The following is a 12,682-nucleotide window of genomic DNA, read 5'->3' as shown; positions in this document are numbered from 1 at the left end:
AACAGAAAATAATATTGATCATCTGATTGGAAGGCCTGTTAAAATGTCTGAGTGTGTGTGCTTGTGTGTGTGCGTGCATGCGCGCGTGTGTATCTTAATGTGTTTGTATTCGGCTATGTGAGTGTGTGTCTATGTGTATGTCTGTGTCGTGTCTTAGTGTGTGTGTTTTAGCGCTTGGGTTCTTGTGTCTGTATCTGGCTGTGTGTGTATGTGTATGTGTTTGTGTGTGTGTGCGCATGTGTAAGTTAGTGTGTGTCTGTGAATGTGCTTGAGTATGTGTGCTTGAGTGTGTGTGTGTGTCTTTGTGTATGTGGTTGTGTGTATGTTTATGTGTATGCATATGCGAGTGTAAGTTAGTGTCAGTGTGTGTGTCTGTGTGTGTGTGTGTGTGTGTGTATGCGCTTGCATTCATGTGTATGTTTCTGGCTGTTTAAGCGTGTGTCTGTGTGTGTCTGTAAGTGTATGCGCATATGATGTAAGTATGTTTCTGAGTGTGCGTATGTCTGTGTTTGTACGTTCATATGTCTGAATCTGGCTATTTGAGTGAGTGTGTGTGCGTTTGTGTGCATGTGTGTGCTTTTGTGTGTGCATGTGTAAGTTAGTGTCTTAGTGTGTGTGTTTGATCGCTTGGGTTCTTGTGTCTGTATCTGGCTGTGTGTGTGTGTCTGTGTGTGTGTGTGTGTGTCTGTGTGTGTGTGTGTGTGTGTGTGTGTGTGTATGTGTAAGTTAGTGTGTGTCTATAAATGTGCTTGAGTGTTTGTCTGTGTATGTGCGTGAATGCGTCTGTGTGTGTGTGGTTGTGTGCATGTTTGTGTATGTATATGCAAGTGTAAGTTAGTGTCAGTGTGTATGTGTGTGTATATGCGCTTGCATTCATGTGTATGTTTCTGGCTGTGTAAGCGTGTGTCTGTGTGTGTCTGTGAGTGTATGCGCATGTAAGTATGTTTCTGAGTGTGCATATGTCTGTGTTTGTACGTTCATGTGTCTGTGTGTGTGCGCGTGTGTGTGTGTTGTTGTGTGTGTATGCGTTTGTTAGTGTCTTAGTGTGTGTTTGAGCACTTGGGTTCTTGTGTCTGTATCTGGCTGTGTGTGTATATCTGTGTGTGTGTGTATGTTTGCGCATGTGTAAGTTAGTGTGTGTCTATAAATGTGCTTGAGTGTGTTTCTGTGTGTGTGCGTGAATGCGTCTGTATGTATGTGGTTGTGTGTATGTTTATGTGTATGCATATGCGGATATAAGTTAGTGTCAGTGTGTGTGTGCTTGCATTCATGTGTATGTTTCTGGCTGTGTGTGTCTTTACATGTGTGTCTGTGAGTGTATGCGCATGTAAGTATCTGTGTCTTTTTTTTGTGTGTTTGTTCGTACGTTCATGTGTCTGTATCTGGCTATGTGAGTGTGTGTGTGCATGTGTAAGTTAGTGTCTTAGTGTGTGTGTTTGTGTGTTCGCTTGGGTTCTTGTGTCTGTATCTGGCTCTATGTATCTGTGTGTGTGCATGTATAAGTTGCTTGTCTATAAATGTGCTTAAGTGTGTGTGTGTGTATTTGGTTGTGTGTGTATGCGAGTGTATGTGTGTGTGTCCAACAGTGTTGTGGATCTGGTCCGGCGTTCTGCAAAACCGCCCCAAGCTGAACGTCTGATTGAGTCGTGTCACACTAATCTGTCCTGACAGACCGCGAGCAGCCGCCATGTTCCCCTTCCAGACCCTAATGCACTTTTTTGTGTGTGCTAGAGAATGAGAGAAGCCTGTGACGTGTGTGTGTGTGTGTGGCAGAACACCTCAGGCTCTGTGTGAAGGGTGATTTGTAAAGGAAAGAAAATCAATAGTTGGTGAATAAATGTCCTGTGCAGAAAATAGCGTCATTTTATATTGGATAAAATATAGAAATACATGTAATGAAGGTAACAGGTGCCTGTGTTTATAGCTTAGAAATGTTATGTACATATTTATAGGATCATAGAAACTTTAAAAACTATAATCAACTTTTTTTTGCAGTTGCTGAATAAAGACACACTTATTCTTACTGTACTTTTTAAATGTCATTGTATTAGTTTCAGTACCATTGTAAATGTAAAATTTTTGCACTGTTTTCAGTTATTGAAAATACATTTTAATGTAAATTTAATGAGTTTTAGTTTTTGAGCTTTATTTGTTTAATATTTAAACGTTAAAGTAAAATAAAATGAGCAGTGGTGTAGTCCTAAAAAAAAAGTTGGTGTACTATTAACCACCCAACCCAAATTTTAAAAGTTGGCAACGAAACAGCAAAAGTCAATGTTTCCTTGATTCATTAGCAATACAGTTAAAGTCAGAATTATTAACCCCCCTAAATTATTAGACCCCTTGATTATTTTTTCCACAATTTCTGTTTAATGGAGGGAAGATTTTTTCAACACATTTCTAAACATGATAGTTTTATTAAGTCATTTCTAATAACTGATACTAGATATTTTTTAAGATACTTCTATACAGCTTAAAGTGACATTTAAAGGCTTAACTAGGTTAATTAGGTTAACTAGGCCGTTTAGGCAAGTTAATTAGGCAAGTAATGATGGTTTGTTCTGTAGACTATTAAAAAATACAGCTTAAATGGGCTAATAATTTTGACATTAAAATGTTTTATAAAAAATTCAAAGCTTTAAATTTTGCTTTTACTTGAATATTTTGAAAAAAAAAAAAAACTCAAAACTTTGACTCTAAAACAAATAAGATTTTCTACAGAAGAAAAAAATATTATTAGACATACTGTGAAAATGTCCTTGCTCTGTTAAACATCATTTAGGAAATATTTATAAAAGGAAAACATAAATAAAATGGGGGCTTACAATTCTGATTTCAACTGTATCCAAGAAAAAAAAATATACTAGCATTTGATTAAAATTGTCAACTCAGTAATATAAATGTAAAACAGGATTACACCGATTTCATTAAATGATTTTCCCTATAATTTTTTAAATTAAAAATAGATATAATATTTATAAAAATATACAAAATCTAAATAATTTAAACTATTTGTGTTTAAATGCATACAAATACTTGTAATAAAAATGGCTAATGCAATTGAATAATACAAAACACAATTCCAAATGATTTATTAATGAATTATTTAATATTTTAAAAACAAATGAGGAAAAATACTAAGAAAAAACACTTAGATTTGATTGGTCGACATGCGATGGATGATTTACAAAAAAATAGCAAATAAAAAATTAAATAAACAAACAAACTAACTTTTTAAAAACTGAGACAATGCAAATATAAATAAAAGATAAAAGCTATTATTTGTTCTCATTTTATTATGAATAATATTGGTAAATTAATGTCCAAACATTTAAACTTACAATATTTTAAAACATATTCAGAATATAATCATTACATTTTCTATTTTCTTTTATATATTAAGTTTATATTCATATCAGTTATTTAAATTAATTTATGTTTTATGTAATATTGTTTAAAGTAAAGTATATAAGAAAAAAACATTACTAGCATTTGATTTAAATCAAATAATTCAATAATATATTGTAAACCAGGATTATACTGATTTCAGTTTTAAATGATTTCTTTAATAAAAAAATCTATTTTTTTAATTAAAAACAGATATAATATTTATAAAATTATACAAATCTAATGAAATTTTACAATACAATGCAATTTTATAATACAAAACACAATTATAAATTATTTATTTATGAATTATGTAATAATTTAAACACAAATGAGTAAAAATAATACAAAAAATTGAATGGTCAACATGTGATGGAAGACTTGTAAAAAAAATAATGAATGCAAATAAAAAATTTAATAAATAAACAAACACAATTTTTAAAAACACCTGTAGTGAGACAATGCAGACAAAATATAGAATGCAGAAATATATATATATATATATATATATATATATATATATATATATATATATATATATATATATATATATATATATATATATATATATATATATAYATATATATATATATATATATATATATATATATATATATATATATATATATATATATATATAATTTTAAAATATTTTAAATAATTTTATAATATTCAAATATATTATTTAAAATTTTGAATTTAAATTTGATTGTTTTTTTCTTTAATAATAAAGTGATATATAAGTGAAAACATATATATATATATATATATATATATATATATATATATATATATATATATATATATATATATATATATATATATTACATATAAATCAATATAAAAAATAATAAATAAATAAATAAAATAAATAAATAAAGGGGAAAAAAAAGTGGTGGGGGTGTGTGAAAAGCTTGAACAGAAGCAGTTTGAGCTGAACTTTCTCCCCAGTTCCTCCTGCACTATTGTCGGGCCTCCTCTAATCCCGTCCCGCTCCAGATGGGGCTCAGGGCAGGAGCGAGGACTGTCACCCTGCAGGTGGGTGTGGAGGCGACTGGGGGATCTTTCCCCTCACGCCTCACCTTCTCCTCCACCCCCTCGCCCCAAAATCCTGTTTTTAACACATGACCGGATGCCCTGAATTATTCAACCTTTTCAATATTTCACATGGCCCCCTTTTCCATGTTTGTTGCCCTGGCCTTATGCAATTTTCATGGAGAAAAGAAAAAAGAAAAATGTTTTTGTCCTACTTTAAAACACAAGAGAAGGTTTGGTATCATTGGCATAGAGACGGTTTTGTTGGAGACTGAAAAGGGTTTGTGATAAAGACACAACATGTTTCTCATGAAATTAGGCCGTAGGGCTCAGGAAAAAAAAATCTTTAAAATGTTTTCTTATTTACTACGAATATTCACTTTATGAAGTTTAAAATCATTAGGACTTTTTTTGTTATTTAAAATATTGCCTTATTGAAAACTGCTTTTATTTTTATTTTATATTACTTTTTACCAAGGCTGACCAAAATATAGAAAAATAGCATTATATTTTTAGAATTTAAAATTGCTTTTATTTATTTTTATTACAGTTTTCACCAAGGCTGACCAAAGTATATATAAAAACCTTATATTATGACAATTTAAAACTGCTTTTTATTTATTTATTATTATTATTTATAGTTTTGATTGCACATGCTTTAGGAATCATTTTAAAAAAGACCCTATTATGGGTTTTTGTAATTGACCTTCCATGCAGTGTGTAACACATCTCTAAGTGAAGTGAAATATCCAGCTAAGGCTTAAATCTACAAGTGCACCATGTTTAAAACTAATGATTCATCTATAAAAGAGTCAATTCAGAGTGGTTCAAATGAATGATGGGGTAACGAGTCTTTTGCCATGTCAGCGTGACGTAGATATGGAGCTCAAGCCCTGCCCATTTGTTGCATGCGCAGACCCAGGAAAATTGAAACCCCAGACCCCGCCCACAAACACTGTAGAAAGAAAAAAACAAACACCAAAGCAGATCCTGGTTGAATCAAGTCGCAAAGACACTGTGCTCTGAAGTTTGAGGGAAAGTTGGTGTTAATTTCACCACCCAAAGATGAGGCTTTAAAGAGTCAGTGGTTAAAGTAATTTTTGCAAAAATACCCCAGCATTATAGCCCCAGACTTGTGCTGTGTTCCTGTCATTTTTCTGACGAGTGCTTCAGCAATCTACACGCTTACAACAAGGACAGACATTTGTTAAAGGAAGGATCAGAAAAGACTGTTGATGTATGGGACTTTTGTCAGAGCTTGACCGGAACTTTACAGTACACAGTCAATGGATCAGTTTCTTCCTCCATTTCATAAGTGTAAGTAAGTAAGATTAAAATGGTTGCCTACATGCGTGCCGCGGTCAAGTTTCAAAATAGTTCAGCTTTTGACACTGTGTGGACTGTTTTTACCCATGGTTAAGAATAGAGTAATATGCTGGTTTTAAACTGCATTGCTTTAATGTATTCCTGCATTGGGCTCACACATACATTCTGCACTCTGACTACTTCAACAATGTTGATGAGCTGTGGTATGCATTTCTCACTGTCTCTCACTGAACGCAGTCAACCAATTTCAACAGACTGGCTCATCGGACCAATCAGTGCAGATTAGCATCATGCTAAGGATGGGTTTGAGAACAAATGAATTGCCAAACAAATCATCTGGGAGTCGCTGGGATTATTAAGTAAAAATAAATGCATATTATAAGACAATGAAAGTGTTTTTTGACCTTGCATGCATTTTGCTCTTTAATATCCTGGCTGGCAGCTAATATATTAGTAGTGTTAAATTATTAATAATCATTTTTGTTATTTTTAATGTTGACTATTTATTCTGCAATTTGTATTTTATTTTTATTACGTTTTTTTCTCGCATTTCTTCATTAGTACATTTGAATTCTTTTTAGCTGAAAACATGGCGCTTGGGGATTCATAAAATGACAAACATCCCCAACAGCACAAAAAAAAAACACACCTTATTATTACCTTTAATCAACTCAAGTTTTTTGCTTTTTTGTTTTTTGACTTTCTTTAGTAGTTAATAGTAGTTGATTTGCAATCTTCATTCATTCATTTTCCTTTGACTTAGTCCATTATATGGGGTCGCTACGGCAGAATGAACTGCCAACTATTCCGGCATATGTTTTACGCAGCGAATGCCTTTCCAGCCGCAACCTAGTACTGTAAAACACACATACACTCTCACATTCACACATGCACTCATACTGATTTTCAATATTTCGCAAACAATATTCTTAATCTTTTTTATTCTACTAAAGAAAATATAACCTACATCTTCTACAGCCTAAAGGGTTAAAGGGTTAGTTCACAAAAAAAAAATAATTCAGTTATAAATTACCCACCCTCATGTCGTTCTAATTCCCTGAGACATTCAATCAACTTCAGAACCCAAATTAAGAGATTTCAAAGCCGATTTTACAGTTTTTGGCAGGTCTTATTAAAGCTTCATATCATTACAGCTGAGCCACTGAAGTCACATGGAATGTTCTGACAATGTTTTTGGTTCCTTTTCTGGACTTTTAATGACTCGGGACCCTTATTATACTGTATTCGGGATGAGAGAGCTCTTAGATCTACTCTATAAGATCTTAATTGTGATCTGAAGATGATCAAAGTTCTATGATCATAATCAAATGACATGAGGGTGAGTATTTATAAACAGAACTTTTATTTTTTTGGATGAACTAATTTTATAAATGAACTGTCTCTTATGAACAGTATTGGATGGTCATATGGTTATAATCACCATAAAAAAACAACAACTAAGTGTTAAAACCACCAAAGTCAGCATTGTCAACAACCAAAATATCTACATTGTGTGGTTCTGCATACCTTCCCCCTCCACCACTGTGGAGTGTTTCGCGGAGGAAAGCGTACACTCGAGGCTGGGCTGTTGGCTGGTGACCAGCGGGCTCAAGCCGCCTCATTCTCCCACTGTTTCCTTCAGAGTCCTGGCTGGCGCTCCTCGCCAACCCCCCTGACCTTCCATACGGCCCCAGCCCAGGACACCAGCGCCTGTCCTGCCATGTGCTTGGCTGTACACTCCTCTCTCACAGGACCCTTTTTTGTCCAGAATTGGGGGCAGGGGGTGTCAAATTATCTGTAAACACACACGCACAAATACAATTCAAGGCAAAATAATTATTTCTCCCGTAAAATGTGTATTCCTTTTCAAAGATTTCTCAAGGCTAAGAAAATTTTCACAATATTTCCTAGAATATACAGTTGAAGTCAGAATTATTAGCCCCCCTGAATTATTAGATCGCTTGTTTATTTTTTCCCCAATTTTTGTTTAACGGAGAGCAAATTTTTTCAACACATTTCTAAACATAATAGTTTTAGTAACTCATGTCTAATAACTGATTTATTTTATCTTTGCCATGATGACAGTAAGTAATATTTGACTAGATATTTTTCAAGACACTTCTATACAGCTTAAAGTGACATTTAAAGGCTCAACTGGGTTGATTAGGTTACCTAGGCAGGTTAGGGTAATTAGGTGAGTTATTGTATAATGATGGTTTGTTCTATAGATTTTCGAGAAAAAATTATAGCTTAAAGGAGCTAATAATTTTGTCCCTAAAATTGTGTTTAAAAAAATTAAAAACTGCTTTTATTCTAGCCAAAAGAAAACAAATAAGACTTTCTCTAGAAGTAAAAATATTATCAGACATACTGTGAAAATTTCCTTGCTCTGTTAAACATCATTTGGAAAATATTTTAAAAAGAAGAAACAAATTTGAAGGGGGCTAATAATTCTGACTTCAACTGTATGTTTCCTATAATATAGATATAATATAGAATGTTTATTTATTTATTTTTATTTTTTTGATTGGCTACAGAACAGTTGTCCAATGACTTGCCTAATTAACCTACATTGTAAAAAATGCTGGGATTCACACAATTCAGTCATGTTGTCCCAACACAAAATGGTTACGTTAACTGAATAGTTTTTACAAATTTATGTAGATTAAAGATAAAACAGTCGCCCATTGTATTATTACAATTTAGAACTGGGTTTTATTGTCCAATGACTTGCCTAATTAACATACACTGTAAAACATGCTGAGTTCCACATTTCCTTCATGGTGTTGCAACACAAATCGATTGAATTAACTGAATAGTTTTTACAAATTTAAGTGGATTGAAGATTGAACAATTAAGTTGTGCCATAAAACCTATAAGAATTGTGTTGATAATAGTTATCTTAATTCCTTCATGTTGTCCCAAAACAAATCAAAAGAACCCAACATTTTTGTGTAACTTGCCCCATAAATAACCCAAATCCTTTAAGTTGCATTTTAAGCTGAATACTAGTATCTTAAAGTTACTAGAAAAATGATATTGCAGTAAAGAGAAAACAACGACATTCGCTGTTTTTGTTTTGGTTGCTGAGAAAAGAAAAGACATTCGCTGTTTGTTCTAACCATTTATTTATAATATGCTGAAACCACACAATTCTTGAGTTTTTTTTGTTTTTTTTTGTGACATCTTGTTTGATTTATGCTCAATCCATTTAAATTTGTACAAATTATTAAGTAATTTAATTCCTTCATATTGGCCCAACACAAATCGATGGAACTTGGCACATTTTTGTGTAACTTAACACAGAAATAGCCTACTGTACAGTAGTAAAGCCTTTAAGTTGCATTTTAAGCCAAATACTAGCATCTTAAAATTACTATAGAATACTATCACAGCAAAGCCAAAGCAATTACATTTGCTATTTTTGTTTTGTTTGCTGACAAAAAAAAAGACATTTATTGTTTGTTCTAGCTTTTTATATATAGTGTGCTGAAACAACACAATTCTTGATTTTTTTTTTTTTTTTTTTTGTAATCTTGTTTGATTTTTGTTCAATTTAATTTTGTTCAATAATTAATTTTGTTCAAATTAATAAGTGAACTTAATCCCTTCGACTTGGCCCAAAACAAATCCAAAGAACCCAACATTTTTTTAGTGTAACTTGCCACAGAAATAACCTAAAGCATTTAAGTTGCATTTTAAGCCGAATACCATCATCTTAAAATTACTAGAAAATGCTATCACAGTAAAGACAAAAAAATGACTTTAACTGTTTTTATTTTATTGCTGACAAAAAAAAGACATTTGTGTTTGTTTAAATTATTTATTTATAAAAAACTCTGAAACAACATAATTCTTGAGGGTTTTTTTTTTCCAGTGACATCTTGTTTGACTTATGTTCAATTCACTTACATTTGTACATATTAATAAGTCTGGTGATAATTCCTTCATGTTGGCCCAACACAAACCAATGAAACCTGCCATATTTTAGTGTAACTTACCACTGAAATAACCTACAGTAGTAAAGCCTTTAAGCTGCATTTAAGGTCAAAATACTAGTATCTTAAAATTACTAGAAAATACTATCACAGTAAAGGCAAAAAAAAAAAAAAAAGACATTTGCTGTTTTTGTTTTCTGCACTGACCAAAAAAGACATTCACTGTTTGTTTAAACTATTTATTTATAAAATGAGATGAAACAACACAATTCTTGAGTTTGTTTGTTTTTTACAACATCTTGTTAATTAATTAATTCTTGATTAATGCTTAATCCACTTAAATTTGTACAAATTAAAAAGGAAACGTAATTCCTTCATGTTGACCCAACACATATCAATGAAACTGGGCATATTTTAGTGTAACTTACCACAGAAAAAACCTATATAAAGCTTTAAGTTGCATTTTAAGCCAAATACTTGTATCTTAAAATTACTAGAAAAATGCTATCACAGTAAAGACTAATGAAACTAGTTATTAAAACAAATATGTTTAAAAATGTGTTGCAAGAAATATTCTCTGTGTTAAACAGCTCTGTTAAAATAAACATTTTACAGGCAGGCAATTTTGACTTCAACTGTACATACTGAAATTCAGAAGAAAATATGTAGATGTAGATGCATAAACACATCAGACTCGCATATGGCACCTCATGAGCGAGTTATTATTAAACTTTCAGGTCGATTGTGTGGTAGAGACTCAACTCCAGGCTTTCAGAAGCATAGTGCAGTCAAACTAATGAAACATTCATGCTTGGAGAGCCATGTTTCTTTCTTTCCTTTTTTTTGGTCCATTTTCATTATATGCCATCTCTGTTAGGTCAAGTCAAGATCTTCTAATTCACTGGTAGCTTTTCGCAGTTAATCAGCCTGACATGTGAACTTACGCAAAACAGAAGTGGATTGTGTTTTGTAAAATGAACACCACAGAATAGTTTACCCACCAAAACAGTTTATATAACCATTTCATTCAGGACGTAAGAGGATTTTAATTATATATAATTTCAAGTTTTAAAAATTGCAATAACAGATTATAGTCTGTTTAAAAGCACTTACAAATCACGCGATTAGTTAAACTATTGTTTCTAATGCATGTTTCCTAAATGACATTTAAACATAAGGCAAGAAAGGTAAAATACACTGTAAAACATCCTGTGATCAATAAGGACTCTAAAAATTATGTTTGCTGCTTGTTCAAACTATTTAGTTAAAATGAGCTGAATCCACATAATTCTTGAAGTTGTTTGCAGGACAACTTACATTTTTCATGTTCAATACACCTAAAGTTGTAAAATCAGTTAGTTTACCTTAATCCATTTGAGTTGGGACAGCATGAAGAAATTGTGTGGAACCGAGCATCTTTTTACAGTGTTTTCCATCAAATATTCAGTTTAATTAAACAATAGGTTGTTTTCACATGACGTCATTGACAAGCAAAATTCAGATGGAGGTCAGGAAATTATTCTCTTACTTAGGAATCGCTAACTAAACATCAAATGTTTACGTTCTATATTGTTTATAATTGTTTAAATCAGCCAAAATGAGAAATGCTATACAGATTTTAAAGACTTCCAAAAGTTTTAGCTCATAAAGGGGGAAAATTCAAGAAAGTGAATGGAAACTGGACATTTTTCACTACAGTACATCCATCTGTACAAACTTTTTTTTTTTACGCGATAATTTACTTGACAGGACTAATAAAGACAGGCCTAGCTATGTGTGTGTGTTACATGTTAAAGTATCATATAATAGTCAGATACAACAAACACCACATAAAACCCTGCCGAGCATCTACTTTAAAATATGGGAGTAATCCCGAAAATACAGACTTTCCCCAATGTTTCCTATTCAGTTTTTTTTACTTCCAGCCCTCCATCTGAATTTCCCACATCACCAGAACCACATGATTGCAAACAAACTATTTCAGGTTAATTTTTACATTTATTAATAGCTTCATTGTGAGATTGAAAACTTGATATTCTGTGCTCTTAGGATTCTGTATCTCAAACTGTGAAACAGCTTTTTCAGGACAACAGAACAAACAGAAAGTGATTTTAAAAAAATGCTTAAAACAATGAAAATTATCTTTTTCTTTTTTTGCCTATATATGCAGTTTTAAATGAGTTTTAACAAGTTTCAAGTAAAATCTAAGTGATCTGAGGGAGATTGAACACATATTTTGATTGATTATTTATTTTAAGTTCGTGTAATGTATAAGATTTAACTGTATTTGTTGTACTTTGTATTACACTACTATTTGTACAATATTTGTATAGCTTCTCACATTCACAGATCTAACAATTTCAACATATTGTTGCAGGAGCAGGAGAAAGTCTTATTTGTTTTATTTTGGCTAAAATAAAAGCAGTTAAAAAATTTTTAAACAGCATTGTAGGGACAAAATTATTAGCCCCTTCAGGCTAAATGTTTTCCAATAGAACAAACCATAGTCATACAATAACTTGCCTAATTACCCTAACCTGCCTAGTTAACGTAATTAACCTTTAAATGTCACTTAAAGCTATATAGAAGTGTCTTGAAAAATATCTAGTAAAATATTATTTACTGTCATCATGGCAAAGATAAAATAAATCATTATTATTAGAAATAAGTTATTAAAACTATTATATATATATATATATATATATATATATATATATATATATATATATATATATATATATATATATATATATATATATATATATATATATATATATATATTTAACATACAGTGAAGTCAGAATTATTAGTCCCCCTTTGATTTATTATTATTATTTTTTTATTTCCCAAATTATGTTTCACAGAGCAACGAAAAACACTAAATGATCAACTTTAGTGTAAAATTATTGAATTGATTAATTCTTGTTTTTAATTAGTTTTCAATACTGTTTAATGTCATTTAAGCTAATGCTGTATTTAGAGTATTTTGCATTAAA

At 31.5% G+C, this 12,682-nt stretch overlaps 1 protein-coding gene across 50 annotated transcripts in view; it reads right to left on the bottom strand.

Moving 5' to 3' along the window:
• Positions 1 to 12,682, bottom strand: part of dnajc24 (DnaJ (Hsp40) homolog, subfamily C, member 24) — a 276,223-nt gene that overhangs the window by 188,448 nt on the left and 75,093 nt on the right. For 35 of the 50 annotated variants that reach the window (XM_073941886.1, XM_073941897.1, XM_073941887.1 and 32 more), the window contains one exon: positions 7,276 to 7,543. The gene's annotated coding sequence lies outside the window, so the exon portion shown is untranslated. Of the gene's footprint in view, positions 1 to 5,866; positions 7,544 to 12,682 lie in introns of those variants that run through there. The other 15 variants (XM_073941865.1, XM_073941880.1, XM_073941860.1 and 12 more) reach the window with 8 other exon arrangements.

The sequence above is a fragment of the Danio rerio genome, chromosome 25 (assembly GCF_049306965.1).
Source record: "Danio rerio strain Tuebingen ecotype United States chromosome 25, GRCz12tu, whole genome shotgun sequence".
In the NCBI taxonomy this organism is placed as follows: Eukaryota; Metazoa; Chordata; class Actinopteri; order Cypriniformes; family Danionidae; genus Danio; species Danio rerio.
Note: the sequence above shows the minus strand (reverse complement) of the source record. Positions and strands in the feature narration are given on the sequence as shown.